The sequence below is a fragment of the Petaurus breviceps genome, unplaced genomic scaffold (genome assembly GCF_028583685.1).
Source record: "Petaurus breviceps papuanus isolate PSGF00001 unplaced genomic scaffold, PetGlider_PUasm1.0 90683, whole genome shotgun sequence".
Lineage (NCBI taxonomy): Eukaryota > Metazoa > Chordata > Mammalia > Diprotodontia > Petauridae > Petaurus > Petaurus breviceps.
Genome location: NW_027187308.1, coordinates 8,311,942 through 8,325,617, shown reverse-complemented (window position 1 = coordinate 8,325,617; position 13,676 = coordinate 8,311,942).

Genomic DNA, 13,676 nt, shown 5'->3' with positions numbered 1-13,676 from the left:
AGACTTACACATCTGGTAAGTGTCTGGGGCAGGTTTTGAATACAGGTCTTCCTGATTCTAGACCCAGAATTCTATCCATTATGGCATCTAGTTGCCAGCCTCAATGCCAAGGGCATGAAAGACAAATATGTGGTCCAAAGGAATATACAGGAAGAGCCAGAACTCTTGTGTTCCTTAGGTTTTAACTACACACCAACCAGATTCCTTATGTATCTTTTCATTCGTTTTTGTGGCAGACACGGGTACGTCTTCGAGCCATGTGTTTGAGGAGATACTCAGAGTTACCCTCTGCCCTCACTTTCCTCACCACCCCCATATCCAACCAGTTCCCAAGTTTTGTTGATTTTTACCTACAAAACATCTCTTGCACCTTTCTCCTCCTGATATGGAAACCTCCTTAGTTCAGGTCCTCATCACCCCTCACCCCGACTACTGCAATAGCATCCCAATCCATCTCCGTGCCTCTAGTCTCTCTCTAATTCATCCTCCACACATCTCCCAAAGTGATATTCTTAAAGCACAGCTCTGGCCGTGTCATGGTTATTGTGCAGTTGTTTTTCAGTCGTGTCCGATTCTTTGTGACCCCATTTGGGGTTTTCTTGGCAGAATTGGAGAGGTTGGCCATTTCCTTCTCCAGATCATTTTACAGATGAGGAAACTGGGACAAACAGGTTAAGTGACTTGCCCAGGGTCACACAACTAGTAAGTGTCTGAGGATGGATTTGAACTCAGGGAGATGAGTTTTCCTGACTTCCAGGTCAAGCACTCTATGTATTATGGCACCACCTAGCTTCCCTGGCCATGTCACTATTTGTCTCAAAAAATTACAGTGGTTCCTTATTGCCTCTAGGCTCATATACAATTATCCCTTCTACATTGTGACTTTCCCCATTGATGTTTCAATATATCCCAGCTGGGCATAAGAAACTAAGTGGGACCTTTTGGTGAGTTTTGCAGAAGCCACAGATGACAAAGTAAGGTCAACAGATGATACAGAAAAAGTTTAGAAACTTAGAAATGCGTAAAACTTATGCATAATATTGTATAATATCAACATATTTTCTCTTTTAATATCATAATAATTCAGACTTCTTTTCTGGTACAAAGGAACCAAAAAATCTTACTCAGATTTTCCTGATTGCAGGGTTGCCACACCCCTGAACCCCATGATGTGGAAGGGATAACTCTAGCATTTAAAACCCTTCAAAACTTAGCTCTAACCAACTTTGTTTTTTTTTTTTTATTTATTATTATTTATTTATTTATTTTAAATTTTCAACATTCACTTCTAAATGGTTTTCAGTTCCAAATTTTACCCCTCCCCCCTTCCCACAATGGAAGGCAATGTTGGCTATATATGTATAATCATATTAAACATCTTTCTACATTATTCATGTTGTAAAAAAAACAATCAGAACAAAAGGGAAAAACCAGGGGAAATAAAAGGAAAAAATAGAGAGAAAAGAGTATGTTTCGATCTGTATTCAGACTCCATAGTTCTTTCTTTGGATGTGGATGGCATATTATATCTTGAGTCTTTTGGAATTGTCTTAGATCATTAGATCATTGCTGATAAGAGCTAAGTCTATCAAAGTCAGTCATTGCACAATGTTGCTTTTACTATGTACAATGTTCTGGTTCTGCTCACTTCACTCAGCATCAGTTCATGTAAAGCTTTCCAGGTATTTTTCTGAAATCTGCCTGCTCAACACTTCTTATGGAACAATAATATTCTATTACATCCATATACCGTAACATTGTCTGAACTCTCAATGCCATGTTAGAACTTACAGGTAGTTATTCTGTAAGACTCTGGGCAAGTAACTTTTCCCCTCTGGGCTTCAGTGTCCCCATCCTTAAAATAAAGGAGCTGGTAAAGATAATCTGTGGCATTCCTTTCAATTCTAGTTCTACAAACTTATGATTAGTATAATGAGGGGATTATACTAGATGACTTCCAAGGAGTGTGCAGAAGCCTGCTCAAATCAGCTTCCAAGAACTGGTTGTTAAATTTCCAGTGAAAGCATTTATAGCTAAGAAATCAGCAAACACTACAAATCAGGGTCCAATTTATTGTTTTGTTGAGTGTCTATGCTTAAGAAAGTGATTGAGGAAATGTTAATAATACATGTTAAGTTCAAAAGTGTGTCCTAAAATCATTTTTAATTTTTTTTTGGAGAGTCAGTTGTTAAACATTTAACAGCAAATCTTTGCCTCAAAGGTTCCTTCTTGTTCAAAATCTGTCATCCTGTGATCTGATACAATTACTTGAGTTAGTTTGACTGAACATAGTTTAAAAGCTTTGAAAGATGGGTTTTATTCATACATTTTATAAGCATTTATTGTGTCTCCTATGAGTCAGTCAATGTGCTAGATAGAGGTAAAAAGGCAAAAATAAACAATCCCTTCCCACAACTGGCTTGCATTCTTTTTGGGGGGAAAGGGGATATCCAAACATATTAGAAATTCAGTTTACCTGAGCCCTGTGGTATAATGGAAAGACTGAAATCAAATGAGATTCAGAACACTTGGGTTCTTACCTTGAAATTGCTGCTGATTATATGTGACTTTTGGCAAGTGTCTTCACATATCTAGGCCTCAGGTTTCCTCATCAGTGATTTTAGGAGGTTTGACTGCAAAAGCCCTAAGGTCTCTTCCACTGTGGACTTTCCAAAAGTCCCTGAATCAGTTTAAACTGAGTTTGGAGATTGTAACATCAGGAAGAAAGAAGAGCTTAACTCTTTCAATAAGATTCCATTGATTCAATGCCACATTTATTAAACAATCTGTGCAAGTTAGTGTTCTAGGTGCCAGGGATGCAAAAATTAAAAGATGCAGCTCCAGCTCACATCCTAATTGGGGTCAGAGAATATATAATATGTGTACCATTAAGTACTTAAGTAGGAGGTAATTTGAGGAAGAAGAAAGCACTGGCTGACAGCCATGGCAGTAGTCAGAGAAAGTGTCCCTGAGGAGTTGGTACTGAACATTGAAGGAAAATAAGGATTCTGAGGTGAAGATGAAAATTAAGTGGATACACATCAACACTTTGTGGACAACTTATATTTCTAGAGAGTTTCCTGGAGCAGTAGTGTCAAACTCAAAAGGAAAGGGATACTGGTGGCCTAACATATTGACTTAGAAAAATCACAAATTAACATTATCTATGTTGCATCATATTTTTTTCATTTTGTTAAATATTTCCTGATTACATTTTAATTTGGTTCCTGTGGCATTTGGGATTTTTGCAGGCCTCCTGGAGTTTGAAACCTCTGTCACTAGAGCATTGAGAATGTACGTGATTTGCCCAGGATAATCATTTAATGATTTTGCAGCCATTAAATGCCAAAGCAAGGCTCAAGCCTAGGTTCCAATGCCAGTTTTCTCAAGGTCAGATTCCAGACAAAATTGTGGATTCAGGAGATAGAAACAATTTGTACTTGAGTTTCTCTTGGCACCAGAGTTCATGAAAGTCTTAAATGCCAGGCTGAAAAGGTTTTATTTTATCAGAGAGGCAATAAAAAGCTCCTGATGACTCTTGAGAATGGGGATGACACTTGTCATTCTCTACCTTAGAAGGATAATTTGGGAAATATATGGAGGAGTAAATGAAGACTGACTTTAACATTCCTTGGGTGGGTATCCCATTGAGTTATTCCATTGGCATAGGACAGATGCTTCCAGTAAACAAAGATCTAAGCCCAGGACTGAACAGGAAGCAGAAAAAGAGATGGATTTCATTTGAAAAATTGTCCAGTGCTTTCAAATGATTCCAAGCTGCTTCCTAATCCCCAATTTCAATCTTTTTATACTGACACTCATTCAGTGAAATTATATGGCTACAAAATATGGAACACCAGCCTCCAAAGAATCAATATGATTGATGATCCAAAGAGAGAGACATATGGTAGGCATAAATGAACAGCAGCATTTTGACAATGACTTTTGCAAAACAAATGGTATGAAAGGTATCCAACATGGAGTCCACTGGCCAATTAGCAACACTCCCAAGTGCTCTCTGAAGTACTGGAAGGACTATCCTACCCATGAGAATCAAGAGTTATTGAAGTATTGAAGCCTGACATAGACTTAAGGTATATCAAGACTAGCAGTGGACAAAGAATTTCATGTTTAAAAAAAGTGGGACCATGTAAAATCAGAGATGGCAAAAAAGAGCATTGGGCTTCAAGTCAAGTGGCTTTTATTTAAATCCTGGCTCTACCAAGTTGTGTAATTTTAGACAAGTCACCTAAACTCTTAAGCCTCAGTTTCTACTTCTGTAAAACAGGCATAATACTGACCTTACAGTGTTTGTCATGATGACCGGATAAGATCATATGCAAGGAAGCACTTTGTAAAGTACTATACATAGGTTATGACTGTATTTTATGTGTTGCCTTCAATCAGCCAAAAAGTCGTTAGGGCAGAATGCTGCTAATTATCGTTTCCCTTCCTGGCTATGGAGAAATGACAAAAAAAGAGTTCACATGTGGAAGCATAAAATATTAGTGTTAGAAGGCCCCAGAGAAATGATAGTGCTATTCTCCAGGACCCCAGACCATACCCACAGAGAGGAACTGAAGCCAAAGATCTCCATTCCCTTCTTCAAGACTCCCCCTGACCTGGGTGACAGGGCCATACCTGGGATCTCAAACACCTCACCTGAAAGTTAATTATCCCAAAAGGAAGAATAAGCTCTGAGGATTCTTATCACCATCTGTCTACAAACCATGCCATGATTTAGTCAAAAGAGATAATTAAAAACAGCTGGCCCACCCTAGGATTGGCTTCCTAACAAGCTTTCCCCTGTTATTGTTCAGTCATTTCAGTTGTGTATGATTCTCCATGACCTCAAATGGGTTTTCTTGGCAAAAAAGCTGTAGTGCTTTTTTCATTTTCTTCTCCAACTCATTTTACAAATGAGGAAACTGAGGCAAACAGGTTAAGTGACTTGACCTGGGTCACACAGCTAGTAAGTGTCTGTGGCTGGATTTGAACTTAGGAAGATGAGTCTTCCTAACTCCAGTCCCAGGACTCTATCCACTGCACTGCCTAACTTCCCCAAACTTTCCCTTGTAGTCCTTCAAAAAAGACTTGTTTCAAAGCAAGCCCTGGTTATACAACTTGCTAGCTTAGAGACTGCTTGCTGGTAATTATGCTAGCCTTGTCCTTTCTTGTCTAGCCATGGTAGGCTTTGCCCTTAACCCTCTTCAAATATTCTTGGCCTAGAATCATAGATCTACAGCTGAAGGGGGCCTCAGAAGTCATCAATTCTAATTCTTTCATTTTACACATGAGGAAAATGAGACCCAGGCAGTTGACCAGGGTCATAGAGCCAGCAACCATCTAAGGCAAACATCGGATTCCTGAGCCAGCGTCCCAGCCACTCCTCCATGTTGCCTCTCCCAGGCTACTTTTGTTTTGGCTCCTCTTCCTCTAACTTAAATTCTTGGTGTACATCACAGCCCTTTCTACCTACTATTATATCCCAATTGTGAGGAAGGCTGCAGGCACTCATCAGGTCTCCTAAGTGACAGATTTGGCAGAAAACAGAGAAAGAGTAGCAGGAAGAAAGTTTCTAGGCAAGTAGGGAATGGAATTGGTGAGGGATCAATCCAAGAGAACACAAATCATGAAGCTCAAAGGACCAGATCAAGAAATCAGTGTCTCAACTGGAAGCAAAGCCAAGACCATGATTGCAACACAATTCAAAAGGGGTTTTAGAACCAGAGCTGGTAAGCTTGATAAGGAGCTATCACAATTTACTGCACTGGGCTATTTTTCAAGCCCATCCATGTTCCCATAAGGAAAGGAGTCCTTTCAGAAGAGCCCACATAGAGCCAAGAAGACTTGAATTCAAGTCCTTCCTGGCTATGTGAACCTCAACAAAACAATTAACCTCTCAGTGCTCTAGTTGTCTAAGACTATAAATTAAAGTTGCTGAACTAGTAAAAGGGATTTTTCTCAGCTGGGAGTTGCCTATATCTACAACTCATAAGTCCAGTCACTACCACTTTCTATATTTGGATACTGAGTTGCATGCAAATTTCCTTCCTTGGAATTCCCTTTACCTGAATGGGTCCCCTCCCCCATCATCTTCATTTTTTTTTCCTGGCAATGGAATTCTCATCAGTAGTGGACTGACCAGAAGTCGTTGCTGTATTCCCAGTGTGTTTACTAAAGCCCTCTGAAAGGGCATCACAGTGACCTAAAGACCGAATATCAGCCTGTAGAATGTATCCTCTTTGAGGGTGGGACAGCTTGGTTTCTGTTTTCATATCCTCAAGATCTAGGCAAGTTCTGGGAACATAGTAGGCACTGAATATACACTTGTTTTATTGAATTGAATCGATTCAGTTAGCGTAGAGTATAGGAGAAGGGTTAAAGAAGAGGTTCTCCCCTTTATGATATTGAGGGTTCATTGTAACCACATGTTTATAAAGAATCAAACTCAATGTTTTGCTTTTTGCAAAAATGAGGTAGGAGCATAGTGATAGAAATGGTGTGCCAAATACATGTATGAAACTAAATTTGTCATCTGGAGTCAAATTTTAGCCAAATTTTTTTTTAGGAAAGCAGAGATTAAAAAATTGTTTTATGAAGAGGTTTCAATGAGTTCCTGGTTAAGACATATGGGGGAAAATAAAAAATAAGCAAGAAAGAAGATTAGATCAAGTGAAAAGGAGAATCATGTTGAAAAGATGAAATAAAAATAATTAGAAGATTTATTGTAAATATCAATTTAAATGCCCAGACCAGAGATTTAATTGGTGGGGGAATATCAGGTGGGGCAAATCTGAGACTAACACTCTTGAGGAGTATCCTAGAGTATTTAAGAGGTTAAATGACTTGCCTAAGGTCACACAGTATGTATCAAAGTTGGGTTTTGAATATATATCTTCCTGACTCTAAGGTTAGAAATCTATCTACTACCCCATGCTTATGTACGGTGGAGGAAGAGTTGATACTCAACTTTTTGTTCACAGATGATTTGCACACTCAGTGCAGACTCTGAGGCTGAGATGCAACATAGTACAGATCAATTCTCTGCTTCTTGTACTAATTTTGGTCTCACAATTAAAACCAAGAAAGCAGATCTTTTACCAATGAGCACCACATGATCTATATATGGAAATATCTGTTACAGCAAATGGAGAAGTTTTGAATGCTGTGGATAAATTCTTTTTTTAAGAAAATTATTTATTGGGGTAGCTAGGTGATGCAGTGAGTAAAGCGCCAACCCTGAAGTCAGGAGGACCTGGGTTTGGATCCAACCTCAGACACTTAATACACACACACACACACACACACAAACCTAGCTGTGTAACATTGGGCAAGTTACTTAACCCTAACTGCCCTCCAAAAGGCAAAAAAAATTATTTATTCTTAGTTTTCAACATTCACTTTAATAAGATTTAGGGTTCTAAATTTTCTCTCCCGTCCTCCTTCTCCAAAACACCATGCAATCTGATATAGTCTATACAAGTGCAATCATATTAAACATATTTCTACATTAGTCATATTGTAAAGGAGAAGGTAAAAACCACAAGAAATAAAAATCAAACAAAAATAGAAAAAATAGTATGTTTCTATCTGCATTCAGATCCCATAGTTCTTTCTCTGGATGTAGATAGCATTTTCCATCATGAGTCTTTTGGAATTGTCTTAGGTCACTGCATTGCTGACAAGAGCTAATTCTATCAAAGTTGGTCATCATACAATGTTATGTTAATGTTCTCCTGGTTCTGCTCATTTCACTCAGCATCAGTTTGTGTAAGTCTTTCCAGGTTTTTCTGAAATTTACCTGCTCATCATTCTTATGGAACAATAGTATTCCATCACATTCATATGACACTTGTTCAGTCATTCCCCAATAGATGGGCATCCCCTAAATTTCCCATTCTTGGCAACCACAGAAAGAGCTGCTATAAATATTTTTGTACATGTGGATCATTTTCCCATTTTTATGATCTGTTTGGGATACAGACCTAGAAGTGGTATTGCTGGATTAAAGGGGTATGCACAGTTTTATAGCCCTTTGGGTATTGTTGTGGATAAGTTCACTTACCTTGGCAGCATACTTTCCAAGGATGTACACATAGATGATAAGGCTGACACACACATTGCCAAAGCTAGCTCAGTGCTTGGGAGGCTCCAAAGGAAAGTATGGGAAAGAACAGGTATTAGACCAACTAGCAGACTGAAGGTCCACAGGGCCATTGTGCTGACCTCATTGTTGTATGCCTGTGAAATCTAGACAGTATACAAGCACCATGCCAAGAAACTGAAATGGTTCCATTTGAATTATCTTAGGCAGGTTCTGAAGACCACCTGGTAAGATAAGGTACCCAACACTGAAGTCCTTTCTCGAGCTGAACAGTCAAGTATTCAAACTGCTGCAGAGTGCAATTCTGATAGGCTGTACACATTGGTCAAATGTCAAACATGAGTTTGCCTAAAACATTATTTTATAGAGAATTCACACAAGGCAAACACTCACATAGAGGTCAGAAAAAGGGATACAAGGACATTCTTAAGGTGTCTCTGAAGAACTTTAATATCAATTGTGAGACATAGGAGATACTGGCAAAGGACTGCCCAGTGTGCCATTCCCACATCAAAGAAGGTACTATATTCTATAAGCAAAGCAGAATCACAGTAGCTCAAAAGAAATGAGATGTACAAATTTATAGATATCTCCACTCAAAATGTTCATATGGGTTATTTGTTCCCAACCTATGGTAGAACCTTCTGAGATCACATTGGTCTGATCAGCCACAGTCAGACCAATATGAGCTCAGAAGATTCTACCACAGGCTGAGTATAAATGACATCACAGTACTTTGACCCCAACATAGTGATATCATTTTGGACTACTACCACTGCAACCAACAACTACCTTGGCTAATTATGTCCAATTTATCTTGTTCATGCACAATTGTTTTCTTGTTTGTATTTAATTTTAGATTTAATTAGCCCACTAGACTGTGAGCGCCTTGAGGGCAGGAACTATCTTTTGCCTTTTTTGTACCCCCAGTTGTTAGCCCAGAGCCTGACACATGACAGGTGCTCAATAAAATGCTTGTGTTGTCTTGTCTTGTTTGCTTGAGTTGTGCTCAGTAATCAAACTTAATATTGAATTTTTATACAACTAATTGAACTCATTAAACAGCTAATAAAATATTAGAAATTAATTTAAACCTTAAAATATCATATCTCTCCATCTACTCATTCTAAATTTCCATCAGCATTTTTTTTCATTTGCTTTTCTTTTTATATCATCATAGTTTGAAATAGTGTCATGCAGTGAATATGGCACTAGCCAGAGTCAGAAAGACCCAGGGCTCAAGTCAGACAAGCCTGTGTGAGCCTGGGCAAGTCACCTAACATGACTCTAAGCCAGAGATGTTAAGCTCAGATAGAAAGAGGACCACTAAATAAATCCTATGGGCTGCACATTGACTGGGGAAAAAAAACACATAATAATATTATCTATGTTTTGTTGTATTTTTATTTACTTTGTCAAATCTTTCCTTATTACATTTTAATATAGTTCAGAAAGCACTTGGGAGTTCTGTGGGCCTAACATGGCCCTAGAGTGGTCCATATTTGACCAAATATGGTCAAATTTTCTCAAAGAGACTCTCTAAACTTTCTAAGACTGTAAATTTCTGAGAAAGTACTGCCCTACAATGGAAAAGGGAGTTTCTTTATCCAGAAGCTCCCTGGATATCCACACAATGAAATCCAAGATCCAGTCCCTATCCCCTATCATTGTAGCTATTTTGTATTCACTTCTTTGGTTCTACTTTTAATCACTTTGAATTATTTCATAAATATCTTTCCAGAATAGTCTCTAAAGTTGTCTGTCTCAACTACATTTTGGTATGCCATTACAATAATATACAGTACCATGATTTAACCATTCTGTACTATTGGGCATTAAAATTGCCTTTGGTTTTGCACAATTAAATAGAATACGGCTATGAAAATCTTTAAATAAATAACCTCAAAAAATCAGCTGATACAAATTTTACTATGAAGTAATCTTTTTCTCCAGGAGCCCCATCTTTAGAATTATCAGATCCAGGTCCACAGACATAGTTAATTGCCATGAAAATCAAGGTCATTCATAAACCACAGCCCTTTTGAGTAGCACCAGGCTAAATTTCTTCCTGGCCGTCTCTGATGGTGGCAGTGGCAGCCATCCAGGGCACAAAACAAAAACTCATATGGAAGTAACAAACATTTTTTTTTTAATGCTTACATTTCCCCTGGTCCAAAGGACTCTGTCTAGGTTCTTAAATGAATTGAAAACGGACTTATTTATATCACGGAGTAACTCCATCCAATGAACACAAAACACAGAAGAGGACAGAAAGGCAACATTTACATATTCTAAGCATTTCCATATAGGGAATGGGAGCATTGGCTCCAAGGATACCATCGGTCCTTTTGAGAACTGCCCTACCAGCTATGGGTGAAGTATATAGCCAGTCCCATCCTCATCCATAGAGTGAACAAATGTTCTCATCTTTGGAACAATCAAACTACTCTCTCTTACTGAGATGTGTTCAGAATAATCATGGGCAAACTGCCACACCTCAAATTGACTGAACACAGCTCTGTGACATGGACAGAAACCAGAGCTCCAGCCACCAGCAATGCAGGATTGGAGTGGGTGAAAACGGTATGTGTCATACAGCTCCTACTGCTGGCAGATGACTCTCTTGTTGGGACAAACAGGAGGAATTCTGTCCAGGAAAGGAGCCCAGTCTGACCTTTGCCAGCAGGCACAATGAGCCCGGGGGGAATCCGTAGGGCCATTATCCACACTGGGGATTTTCTACGGCCAATTTCTAATCCCAGGCTTGTTTCTCCTGCTACCCAATACACTTCTTGGGCTTGTGTCCCACTTCTTGTGCCTGGTTCCTCCTCCATGGATGCTCATTAAGGACAGGCTCATTTTAATTTTAACCAAAACTAAATATAATCTGTAAGGCAAAATGACACAATGTACCACTTCATTGTATAGGTTCATAGATCTAGACCTGGAAGGAACCTCAGAGGTCATTTCTCTGATCCAAACCACCCAAAAATTATGAAAATAGTAATGATCCACATTTCTATAGCATTATAAAGTTTTCAAAGGGCTTTAATACAATCTAAATGAGGCAGCAAAGTGGTGCTGGGGTCCAGTGAGTGGATAGAGTGCTGGGCCTCAAATCAGAAAGACCCAATTTCAAATCCATTCACTGGCTGTGTGACCCTGAGAAAATCATTTAATGTCTGTTTACCTTAGTTTCCTAAATTTTAAAAAGAAGATAAATTACCTGCCTTCCAAGGCTGTTAGGAGGAATATACATATATGTGTGATTATGTATGTATGTATTTATAAAGTACTTACACAGCACCTGGCACACAGTAAGCACAATGTAAATGCTTATTCCCTTCTCCTTCCTTTCCAAACACAAAAGTGAATTACTTCCTGTATTATTTGCTTTAGAAAGACATCCACAGGGGTGGCCAGGTGGCTCAGTGAGTAAGAACACTGGCTCCAGTGTTAGGATGACCTGGAGATCAAATCCCAGGCTCAGACACTCAGCACCACACCCAGAAATAACTGGCCATGTAACATTGAGCAAGTTACTTAACCCCGATTGCTTAAAAAAAAATTTAAAAAAAGAAAGACATCCACAGGGCAGCTAGTTGGTACAGTGAATAGAGCACCATCCCTGGAATCAGGAGGACCTGAGATCAAATCCAACCTCAGATACTTGATCACACTTATGAGCTGTGTGACCTTGGACAAGTCACTTAACCCCAACTGCCTTGCCTTCCCCCCTCCAAAAAAAAAAAAGACATCCATAGGGATGGTGCCAGGATGGTGGTGTAAACTGAGCATTTTTTCTCAACACCCTCCTCTAAATAACTTTAAAAAGTGAATCAAACTGAATTCTGAGTGAGATAACTAACAAAAAGTGATGGTGTCATTTTTTTTCCAGTCCAGGGAAGCTTAGGAAGACAGAAAGTGAGATTTGTGAGCTCTAAAGTGGTGGCTGGCCTAGCTATGGGCCTTGGAAACAGTGGCAACAGCAGTGGTCCAGTAGAGCCCAGAACCAAGGGAAGGTAAAGAAACTGAACACCTGGTTAGAGAGAGATTTCAGGGAACCCCTGTATTAGCATTTGGCAATTCCATTGTCTATCACCCAGTTCTGGGTTGTAGCTCCAGGGCAAAGAGAAACAGCTGTAGTTTTGAGGGAGCAGGAACCATACCTGGGTAAGGACCAGAGCTCTCCCTGGATTATACCACCTTGAAAGCACTAAAAACTTACTAGCCCCCAGATTTAGCTGTGAAAGCAACAAGACATAAAAAGTCAGATATCCTCTCCACCCCCAAAGGTGAGAAGAGACCAAATCTAACACAAAGTCCAAAGAAATAGGCTTGAAAAACGAGCAAACAATGACAACAAAAAAGAACCTGATCATAAAAAACTACTATTGTGACAGGGAAACTCAAGACACAAACTAAGAAGATAATGACTGGAAAATATCTCCAACCAAAACATCAAGGCAAAATGCAGATCGAACACAAGCCCAAAAAAGTTCCCAGAAGAGCTAAAGAAAGACATAAAAAAGATCAAAAAAATTTTTAATCACATAAAAATAGCAAAGGAAAAACTGGGGAAACAAATGAAAGCAATGCAAAGAAATTGTGAAAAGAGAATTAGCAGCTTGGTTTTTAAAAAGGCACAAAAAGTACTAATGAAAACACTCTTTAAAAATCAGAACTGGTCAAATGGCAAAAGAGGTACAAAGCCTTGGTGATGAAAATAACTCTTTTGAAATCAGAATTGGTCAAGTGGAAGCTAATGACTCCATAAGACATCAAGAAACAATAAAAACAAATACAAAGAACAAATAACCACAATAGCCTAATGATTGATAAATCATAAGATCTCAGTTTGGAGGCAAGAACTCACTGTTTGACAAAATCTACTGGGAAAACTAGAATGTTGTTTGGCAAAAATTGAGCATAAACTAGAATCTTATACCATATTCTAAAATAAGGGCACATTCCAAAATGGGAACATAATTTAAACATAGAGGATGGTATCATAAGCAAATTAAGGGAACATGGAATAAATTACATGTCAGACCTGTGGATAGAGGAAGAGTCAATGATCAAACAAGAGAGAAAGAGGAAGGTTCATAGGAGATAAAATGGATAATTTTAATTACATAAAATTTAAAAGGTTTTGAATGAACAAAACTAATGCAGTCAAAAAATAAAAGAAAATCAAGAAATCTGGGGAATTATTGAAAGTTTCTCTGAAAAAGGTTTCATTTCACTAATAATAGAGAATTGAGACAAATTTATAAAAAAAAATAATAACTAATAAATGTTTAAAGGATATGAAGTCAGTTTTTAGAAGAAACCAAAGCTATCAATAACCTTGTGAAAAATGCTCTGAATAATTAGTAACTAGAAAAATGCAAATTAAAACAACTCTGAGATACCACCTCATACCCATCAGATTGGCTAAAGCAACAGAAAAGGAAAATGACAAATGCTAGAGGGAATATCAGAAATGGGCATAACAATGCACTGCTGGTGGAAACATGAACTAGTCCAACTTCTCTAGAGATCAGTTGGAAATATGCCCAAAGGGCAA